Genomic DNA, 11,417 nt, shown 5'->3' with positions numbered 1-11,417 from the left:
TTTGTCTCTCTTTTTGCCTTTGCTGGTTTGTTTTGTTTCTTAAATTTCACTTAAGTATGGTATTTGTCTTTCTCTGACTCACTTATTTCACTTAGAATAATACTCTCTAGATACATCCATGTTGTGGCAGTTGTCAAGATTTCATTCATTTTTATGGCTGAATAATATTCCATCGTGTATATGTACCTCCTCTTTGTTCTCCATTCACCTATCCTATGGACACTTGGGCTGCTTCCATACCTTGGCTATTGTAAATAATGCTGCAGTAAGCAAAGGGGTACATATATCCCTTTGAATTAGTGTTTTTGTATTTTGGGGTAAACACCCAGTAATGTGATTACTGGATAGCAGGGTAGTTCTATTTTAGTTTTTTGAGGAACCTCTGTACCATTTTCCACAGTGGCTTCATCAGTTTGCATCCCACCAACAGTGCAAGAGGTTTTCCTTTACCTCATATCCTCACCAACACTTATAGTTTAGTTTCTTGTGTTGCAAGTTTTAGCCACTCTAACAGGTATAAGATGATATCTCATTGGAGTTTTGATTTACATTTCCCCCATAATGAGGGATGTTGAGCTTTTTTTCATGTTTTTTTGGCCATCTGTATGTCTTCTTTGGTGAAACATCTGTTCATGTCTTCCATATTTAATTAGATTATTTATTTTTTGGATAGTGAGCTGTATCAGTACTATGGATTTTGGATACTAACTCTTTTTTTTTTTTTTTTTTTTTAAAGATTTTATTTATTTATTTGAGAGAGAGACAGTGAGAGAGAGCATGAGCGAGGAGAAGGTCAGAGAGAGAAGCAGACTCCCCATGGAGCTGGGAGCCTGATGCGGGACTCGATCCCGGGACTCCGGGATCATGACCTGAGCCGAAGGCAGTCGTCCAACCAACTGAGCCACCCAGGCGTCCCGGATACTAACTCTTTATTGGATATGTTATTTGCAAATATCTTCTCCCATCTAGTAGGTTGCCTTAATTTTTTTCTTTCCTTTGTTGTGTAGAAACTTTTTATTTTGATGTAGCATTAATATCTTATTTTTGCTTTTGTTTCCTTTGCCTCAGGACATATATCTAGAAAAATGTTGCTACAGCCAATGCCAGAGAGATTACTGTGCTCCCTTCAAGGATTTTTATGGTTTCAAGTCTCACATTTCAATCTTTAATCCATTTTGGATTATTTTTGTTTTATTTTGTTTATGGTGAAAGAAAGTGTTCCAGTTTCATTCTTTTGTATATGGCTATCCGGTTTTCCCAACACCATTTGTTGTATTCAGTCCTCCTTTGTCAAAGAATAATTAACCATGTAATTGTGGGTTTGTTTCTAGGATTTCTGTTTCATTCTATTTCTGTTTTATTCTATTCATCTGTGTGTCATTTTTGTGCCCGTACCATCCTGTTTTAATTACTACCACTTTGTAATATAACTTGAAATCTGGCATTATGATACCTCCCCATTTGTTTTTCTTTTTCAACATTGCTTTAGCTATTTGAGGTCTTTTGTGGTTCCACACAAATTTTAGAATTGTTTGTTCTTGTTCTGTGAAAAAAATGTTCATATTTTGATCATCTACTCTGTAAATTACATTGGGTAGTATAGACATTTTAACAATATTTTTTCTTCTAACCCATGAGCTTGTAATGCCTTTTCATTTCTTTGCATTATCTTGAATTTCTTTCATCAGTATTTTATAGTTTTTAGAATATAGGTCTTTTACCTCTTTGATTAAGTTTATTCCTAGTTATTTTATTATTTTGGGTGAAATTGTTAATGGGAATTTTTCTTAATTTCACTTTCTGCTTCTCCATTATTAATATATAGATATCTGTATTTTTGTACCCAAGGACTTTACTAAATTCATTTATCAGTTTTAGCAGTATTTTGGTGGAGTCTTTAAGGTTCACTCTATATAGTACCATGCCATCTGCAAATACAGAGAATTTTACTTCTTCCTTACCAATTTGGATGCCTTCTCTTCCTTTTCTTTGTCTGATTGGGTGGGTAGAAGTTCCAGAACTATGTTGAATAAAAGTGGTGAGAGTGGACATCCTTTTCTTGTTCCTGACCTTAGGAGAAAAGCTCTCTGTTTTTCACCATTGAGTATGGTTGGCCATGGGTTTTTCATATATGGCCTTCACTATGTTAAGTTCCCTCTAGACCTGTTTCACAGATGGTTTTTATCATTAATAGATGTGGTACTTTGTCAAATGCTTTGTTGCTTCTATTGAAATGATCATATGGTTTTTATTCTTTCTCTTATTGATATGACTTAAGACATTGATTGTTTTGTGAATATTGAACTACCCTTGCATCCCAGGAATAAATCCCACTTGATCATGGTACACAACTTTTTAAATGTATTTTTGGATTTGGTCTGCTAGTATTTCACTGAGGATTTTTTCATCTCTATTCACGACAGAGATTGGCCTGTTGTTCTCTTTTTTTGTGGTTCTTTGTCTGGTTTTGTTATCAGGGTGAAGCTGGCCTCATAAAATAAATTTGGAAGTTTTCCTTTCTCTTGTATTTTTTAGAATAGTTGGAGAAGAATGGGTATTAACTCTTCTTTAAATGTTAACTAGAATTCATCTGTGAAACCATATGGTTGTGGAATTTTATTTGTTGGAAGTTTTTTGTTTTGTGTTGTTTTTTTGAGTACTGATTCAGTTTCTTCTCTAGTTAATCGGTCTATTCAAATTTTCTATTTCTTCCTGTTACAGTTTTGGTAGTTTATGTTTCTAAGGATGTATTCATCTTTATAAACTGTCCAATTTGTTTTTCATAATATTCTTTCCACACCCAGCACTGAGTTGGGTTTTTCATAATCTAGTTTTTCATAATATTCTCTCACAATCATTTGTATTTCTGTGGTGTTGGTTGTTATTTCTCTTCCTCCTTCATTTGTGATTTTGTTTATTTGGATCCTCTCTGGGTTTTTGGCATGTTTTGTTTTGTTTTTTAATGGGTCTTGCTGGAGGTTCATCAATTTTGTTGATCTTTTCTAAGAACCAGCTTCTGGTTTTATTGATCTATTGTTTTGTGGTGGTAGTGTTGTTTTGTTTGTTTTAGTTTCTATTATATTTATTTCTTCTCTAATCTTTACTATTTTCTTCTATTTACTGGGTTTGGGCTTTGTTTGTTCTTTTTCTAGCTCTGTTAGGTAAAAGGTTACGTGGTTATTTGAGATTTTTCTTGCTTCTTAGAACTTTTTTGAGGTGCTTTTGCTGTATCCCAAAGATTTTGGACCATTGTGTTTTCACTTCCTTTTCTTTCCATGTAGTTTTTGATTTCTTCTTTGATTTCCTGATTGACCCATTAATTCTTTAGTAGGATATTATTTAACCTCCATATATTTGTGCACTTTCTAGATTTTTCCTTGTGGTGATTTCTAGTTTCATAGCATTATAGTCAGAAAAGATACATGGAATGACTGATATTTTTGAATTAGTTGAAACTTGTTTTGAGGTCTAATATGTGATCTACTCTGGAGAATGTTCCATCACTTGAAAGGAATGTACATTCTGCTGTGTTAAGATGGAATATTCTGAAATTGTCTATGAAATCCATCTGGTTCAGTGTTCATTCAAAACCACTGTTTCCTTGTTAATTCTCTGTTTCTATGATCGCCCACTGATGTAAGTGGGGTGGTAAAGTCCACTATTATTATTGTCTTATTATCAAGTAGTTTCTTTTGTTTGGTATTAACTGTTTTATGTATTTGGGTATTCCCTTGTATTGGAATAATTGTAAATATTCCAATATTAACAATTATTATATCTTCTTGTTGGATTGTCCCCTTTATTGTTATATAGTGTCACTCCTTGTCTCTTATTACAGTCTTTGTTTGAAGGTCTATTTTGTCCTGTTTAGGTATTGCTACCCCAGCTTTCTTTTGACATCCATTTGCATGATAAATATTTCTCTATCCCCTCACTTTCAGTCTGCAGGTGTCTGTAGGTCTGAAATGAGTCAATTGTAGGTAGCATACAGATGGGTCTTGTTTTTGTTTGTTTGTTTTATCCATTCTGTCACCCTATTTCTTTTGATTGGAGCATTTAGTCCATTTACATTCAAATTAATTATTGATAGATATGTATTTATTGCCATTTTGTTACTCATTTTTTGGGTTGTTTCTATGTTTCTTCTGATCCTTTCTTCTCTTGCTCTCTTTTATGGTTTGTTGGCTTTTTAAAATTTTTAAAATTTTTTAATTATTATTATTTTTTTTTACAAATCTACACCTTTATATATTTACTTTTCATTATTTTTAAATCCATGATGGGTAAAGCATCACACGGATTCTGCGGCCAATGGCTTTAGCAGGAAGGTTGCTTCAGAATTTGGCATGAAGCACTGTTTCCATGAACATGAGTTACTTTTCTCCCAAATTACTCTGGTTTGGTTTGGTTTGCCACCAGGAATCACTGTGTTGTTCTTTGCTTTGTACTTGTGAGCACATCTCTTGCTTAGATAGAATTCCATTTCATCTTGAACATATACACCTTCAATTTTAAGAAGAGCTATGTATGCCCCATGGTTGCAGTGACCCTGCTTATAGCCAGCAAAAATGGCCTTGGACCACAGCCTTCCAGACATTATTTGGTATTGTAGGAGTCCTATTCCCAATAGACCTCCACAGGCTCCAAGATGGCAGAAAAAGAAAACTTTTTGGTTTTCTTTAGTGATATGCTTGAATTCCATTTTCTTTATTCCTTGTCAATCTATTACTGGTTTTTGATTTGTGGTTACTATTAGGTTTATGTATAATATCTTCTGCACATATCAGTCTATATCAAGTTAATTATTGCTTAAGTTTAAATCCATTCAGTACTATCCCCCACCCCCATATTTCAGTTGTATGTTGTCATATATTACATCCTTTTATTTTATAAATCCCTTGACTGAATTTTGAAGAAATTATTATTTTTATAGCTTTTGTGGGGGTTTTTGTTTCTTGTTTTACATTTTATACTTTCCCTATGATCATTACCTTCCACTCACAGAGTCCCCATTACTATTTCTTATGTGCCTAGTTTAGTGGTCATAAATTCCTTTAGTTTTTGTTTGTCTGAGGAGCTCTTTATCTCTCCTTCTCCTCTCAATAATAACCTTTCTGGATAAAGTATTCTTGGCTGCAGAATTTTCCCTTTCAGTATTTTGAATATATTGTTCCTTGCACTTCTGGCCTGCAAATTTTCTGCTTAAAAATCTACTGATATCCTTATGGGGTTTCCCCTTGTATGTAACTGTATTCTTTTCTCTTGCTGCTTTAAAAAAATTTTTTTTAAAGATTCTATTTATTTATTTGGCAGAGAAAGACATAGCGAGAGAGGGAACACAAGCAGGGGAATTGGAGAGGGAGAAGCAGGCTTCCCACTGAACAGGGAGCCTGATGTGGGGCTCCATCCCAGGACCCCAGGATCATGACCTGAGCCAAAGGCAGATGCTTAATGACTGGGCCATTAAGCATGCCCCTGCTTTTAATTTTTTTTTCTTTATAGCTACTTTTTGAAATTTTGATTACTATGTCTTGGTGTGGACCTCCTTGCTTGAATTTGGGGGGCATCTCTGTGCCTACGGTATTTGGATATCTGTTTCCTTCCCCAGGTTGGGGAACTTTTCAGCTTTTATTTCTTCAAATAGATTTTCTGTTCTCTTATCTCTCTCTTCTTCTGAGATCTCCATTATGTGAATATTATTACACCTAATAGAGTCCCTGAATTCCCTAAAACTATTCTCAATTTATATAATTTTCTTTCCTCTTCTTTGCTTAGCTTTGTTACTTCCCATTACTTTGTATTCCAAGTCATTAATTTGTTCTTCTGTCTCATCTAGCCTGCTATTTATTAGATCAGGTATATTTTTTATATCATTTATTGATCTCTGCTGGTTCTTTTTTATCTTTGTGTTGAAGGTCTCACTCCTGATGTCCTCCATTCCTTTCTCAATCCAATAAGTATATTTATGATCATTACTTTTAATTACTTATCAAGCATATTACTTATATACATTTCACTTTGGTCTCTTGCTATGGTTTGGTCCTGGTCTTTCATTTTGGAGATACTTCTCTGTCTCCTCATTTTGTCTGACTTTTTGTGTGGTAGGAAAATCAGCTACTTCTCTTGCTTTTCATAATAATAATTTTCATGAAGAAGAGCTCCTGTAGTGCCCTACAGTGTAGTGTCCCCATTCCCCAGGTCCTGGTGCTTCAAGGAGTGTCTCCTATGTGCATTTCATGTGCTCTTCTGTGGAGTCTTGGCCAGTTTTTCTTTCAGTCCAGTTGTCTACAGAGGCTCTCTTTGTTTTTTGGGGTAATGTTTTGTCCCCATCAGGGATAGGGTGCAATTTAACATGGGGAGCAATGGTGTTCTTGTGAAATGAGACCTGCCCTTTCCACCCAAATTGAGGTCCTACAAAGGCACACATATGGAGATAAGGTGTTGGCAGGGTTTGTGCTGGTCTTCAGGGGGAAGGAGGCCCATAAGATAGGGACAGAGGTGAGTGTGACCAGGAATGGTAGATATGCTAAATAAAGTCCTGGGATGAGTGAGGGTTGGTACAAGCAAGTTAGGTAAGGAATGTCAGGAGGGCAATGGTTACTGCAGGTGGCCGTTCTTTGTGCTGGGAGATGGAGGAGGGAATGGTGCCTTCCAGCTTCTTTGTTCCTGGGGGGTTCTGCCCACAATCCCTGTCTAATAGGCCATGCTCTGAGATGAGCAAATGACTGTCCCTCCCATTTGCTCCCAATGTTTTTAAAACTGCTTGTTCTGTGCTGTATCTGCTTGAACTGTTTGTCCTGCTGTCTCTTTGGATGGGGAGTCTGCTTCCTAACCCTTCTAGGCTCTCCCAGAGTCAAGCCTGTAGATGTTTAAAGTGCCAAGGTTTAAGTTTGATGGTTGTTAAGAACTCACAAAATTCAGCCCTATTTTCTTTCAAAGGCAAATATAATGGGAATTGCTCTTCCCCCTTCTTGGGCTCCCTGGTGTCAAAGTCTGTTTTCCATTTTTTTCTGCATTACAAGCTATCCTACCCACAGTGGAAGGTCATGGTCCCTATTGCTCCCAGACCATGTCCTTTCCCTTTCTACCTTCCTCAGTGTGGCCTCTTCACTACCTTTAGTTATGGAGTTTATTCTGCCAGTCTTTGGGTTGTTTTCTGTGTTATTTAGGCTGCTGTAAGTGTTATCTTACTGTATCTGTAGGACAAGGTGAGTTTAGTGTCCTCCTAGTCTACCATATTCCCCTCAGGGCTTCTTGGTGTAGAACTCTTGAATTACATAGTTTAGACCAAACCATTTGGGGATAAAAGCAAGAGTTTTATTTGACAGGTGAGCATGATATCAATCGATGTTATGAGTACTTCCAAAAATCTCAAACTTAGGCAACAAAAGCTAAAATAATTAAAATATTATGATAATCTTCCTTTATTACACCTTAAATTTATAAAGCAGACTAAAATATTGAGAATAATCTATTCTGTCATAATTTTCATTTTTATGTTGCTTTATATTAAATTAGCATGTCTGTAACCATAACTTATTCCAAAATGATGCCAGTGTTCTATAGATGAGACACTTATTTTTATCCAATTTTTGAAATACTTAATTATTATGAAACATTCAGGAGCAACTTTCACACAGTTTAAAAGAAAGTCTTAGCAAGAAAAAGGAAAAAGAAAAAAATCAGCAATTCATAAAAATCTTAAAGGAGAAAAATCTAAAATTTCCACATAAGTTGCAAACTTTATATAAGTAATGGCTTCAGACACTACTTCATCATCACCAAATATTTATGTAAATGATGACATTGCCAGTGTAGAAAATGAAGCCGTGAATCCATCTCATTCCTGTGTTAAAATATTGTTTGGTGAGGAAGGCTATACCAAATATCAGATTCTACATTTTGATGGAACTGGTTTTTATTGAAGAAAAATTACTTCTGAATCACCTATAGATCCAAAGAGGAAGCTGAAGCTCCCTAAATAATGATCCAGGACATTAAATGACAGTTATGTTAGGCACAGTTTTCAATGGAGATTTAATCGAGCTATTTAAAATTAAGGTATGTATTGCTTTTGTTAGTGCTCTAGTCAAAATTCACATCAATTTAGTTGTTTGTTAAATGATTGATTGAATTTATTTACATAAGTTTTGTATCATATGCTCCTAACCTTGTTATATCCATAATTTTTTTTAATTTTTGTGATTTTTCAAGACACTTTATTTTTTTAATTTAATTTAATTTAATTTGTGTGTGTGTGTGTGTGTGTGTAGTGTGTGTTCCAAAATTTATTATATATACACCACACCCAATGCTCCATGCAATACATGCCCTCCTTAATACCCACCACCAACCCACCACTCACTCAACACCCCACCTTTCTCTCCTCCAAAACCCACAGTTTGTTTGGTCCACAATCTCATCATGGTTCATCTCCCCCTCCGATTTCCCCCAACTTACTTCTCCTCTCCATCTCCCAATGTCCTCTGTGTTATTCCTTATGCTCCACAAGTAAGTAAAACCATACGATAATTGACTCTCTCTTCTTGACTTATTTCACTTAGTATAATCTCTTCCATTTCTGTCCATGTTGATAACAAAAGTTGGGTATTCATCCTTTCTGATGGAGGCATAATACTCCATTGTATATATGACATATCTTCTTTTTCCATTTGTCTGTTGAAGGGCATCTTGGTTCTTTCCACAGTTTGGCTATTGTGGCCATTGCTGCTATGAACATTGAGGTACAGATGGCCCTTCTTTAAGAATAGGACACAGTAAGAATGTGAATTAAAGCATAAACACTTGTAGTGTATTTCTTTTTAAGTATCAGCCGTGGTGTCTAGGGACACAGTAATTTTCAAGCATATATAAAATAAATAGTAAAATTGTGAGAGAAATAAAATGTTTTAGTTGTTCAAAAGAAATAATTAGATTAATTTTACATGGAGAAGAGTCAACTGAAGGTCAACAGACAGATGCACTGGGCGCCTGGGTGGCTCAGTTGGTTAAGCCGCTGCCTTTGGCTCAGGTCATGATCTCAGGGTCCTGGGATCGAGTCCCACATCGGGCTCTCTGCTCAGCAGGGAGCCTGCTTCCTCCTCTCTCTCTCCACCTGCCTCTCTGCCTACTTGTGATCTCTCTCTGTCAAATAAATAAATAAAATCTTTAAAAAAAAAAAAAGAGAGACAGATGCACTAAATTTCCCCAAATAAGAATCCTTGTGAAATGGAAGAAGTGATCTCCAGTGTTCACAAAATGTTAAATTAAGACCTATGTTTAATCCTAATGTGGGAAAATTTGAGGCTTAACACAAGAAAGGAATTTTTTGATAGATCAGTCTGGAGAATTAACTGCACTTCTCACAAAGCTATATTTCATTTTAGTCTTTCAATCATATTAGGGAAGACAAACTGTGAAGATATTTTGGAAGCCACTCAGTCAATCAACAGAGTGATACTGGAACACATTTGAGGCACCTGCACCTTTGAGTAAAACAACAACAACAACAACAACAAAACCCAAAAAACTTCCTTGCTTATATTAGAATTATATTTTTAAATAAATTACAGATAACATCATAATCTATATACTCATTGGTCAGAAATACTAGGAAAAGAGAATTATGTCTACTTAAAACTGACAGAATTGACCAGCTCCATATTAAACAAATGTGTATATAGAAAAATATTGTGTATTTTGAAAGAAAAGTCAGTGTGTGTGTGTGTGTGTGTGTGTGTGTGTGTGTGTTTATGTAGACAACACTGATTGGTAATTCCAGTATCAGGTAATATTTTCCGCTGTTACATGCATGTTAGTGAAAAACCGCTAATGCATAATAAATAGGACAAGAGCTATTTATCATCAGTCATTCCAATAGGCAATACACAAAATAATAACCACTATTTATTATACTGCTTTGTCACATGTTTAATTCTTTGATCAGTGAATTTTCTATTTCTGTCTATGAAATTTATTTTTGTTAAGAAATTGAAAGACTGCTTTTTAATTTTCTTTGAAAACACAAAACTGACTCAACTGAACTTCATCTGAACAGCTTTTAGAGATTAAATTTGAACAAATACAAAATTAGGATACCCTTCTAAAAATATGACAGGGAATTGAAGTTATATACAAGTCTCAAAATAATCTGACATTTAATTTCTTCCTTGGTGGTAGTGAGTCACAAATGTTTTCTTTTTTACAAATCATTTTTAGTTCTTGGTAACCAAATAAATATGGTATTGAAATCATTTTTATAAAGCTGTTTGTCTTAAATTAATAAAACATTTAGATACATTTATTTGTGTAATATCTTTTCTAGGTAATTTCTTAGAGTATCTATGATCATCCATGTTTTTGCTTATTTTACTAACATAAACATGGAATCCAGAATATAATATTTATCAAAGCTTAATGTAATACTGATCACATTCTCCAGCAATATCTCTATGTTATCATTTCTAATATTTCACATGACAACTTAATTAATGGATTTATACTTAAAATTTGTTTTCATATTTAACCTTAAAAATTCCTTAAAGCAGGGACCTTCATTTTTGTTGATTGCTAAATGCTTTAGATTTGTTTGTTTGTTTTTCTTAAGGATTATAGTTCACATTCACTTACTTGATTCACATCAAGTAAGATGATGTTTGAAAAAAAAAAAACAGAATTAGAACAATAGGTACTGGGTGCCTGGGTGGCTCAGTGGATTAAAGCCTCTGCCTTTGGCTCAGGTCATGATCCCAGGGTCCTGGGATTGCGTCCTGCTCAGCAGGGAGCCTCCTTCCCCCACTCTTTGCCTGCCTCTCTGCCTCCTTGTGATCTCTGTCTGTCAAATAAATAAATAAAATCTTTAGAACAATAGGTATCTATGTCAGAACTACAAAAATATCTCATAACAAAGAAATGGATTATAGTCTTTTCTTGTGTTAGTGAAATTAAAAAAAATAGTTAAATGTAATAGACTTTATCTTTTAGAACAGTTTTCATTTACATAAAAAATATAAAGATCTTATAAAAATATTCCTATACCCCACATCCAGTTTACCTTATTAATTTCTTACACTAGTATTATACATTTCTTACAATGAATGAATCAATGATACATTATTATTATTTTTTTTATTTTTTAATTAATTTTTTATTTTTTATAAACATATATTTTTATCCCCAGGGGTACAGGTCTGTGAATCACCAGGTTTACACACTTCACAGCACTCACCAAAGCACATACCCTCCCCAATGTCCATAATCCCACCCCCTTCTCCCAAACCCCCTCCCCCCAGCAACCCTCAGTTTGTTTTGTGAGATTAAGAGTCACTTATGGTTTGTCTCCCTCCCAATCCCATCTTGTTTCATTTATTCTTCTCTTACCCACTTAAGCCCCCATGTTGCATCACCACTTCCTCATA

At 34.8% G+C, this 11,417-nt stretch overlaps 1 pseudogene; it reads right to left on the bottom strand.

Moving 5' to 3' along the window:
• Positions 1-4,267: 4,267 nt before the first annotated feature.
• Positions 4,268-4,597, bottom strand: LOC116573908 (annotated as a pseudogene).
• Positions 4,598-11,417: the final 6,820 nt, after the last annotated feature.

Source organism: Mustela erminea, chromosome 15 (genome assembly GCF_009829155.1).
Source record: "Mustela erminea isolate mMusErm1 chromosome 15, mMusErm1.Pri, whole genome shotgun sequence".
In the NCBI taxonomy this organism is placed as follows: domain Eukaryota; kingdom Metazoa; phylum Chordata; class Mammalia; order Carnivora; family Mustelidae; genus Mustela; species Mustela erminea.
This window is presented reverse-complemented; position numbering and strand designations above follow the sequence as displayed.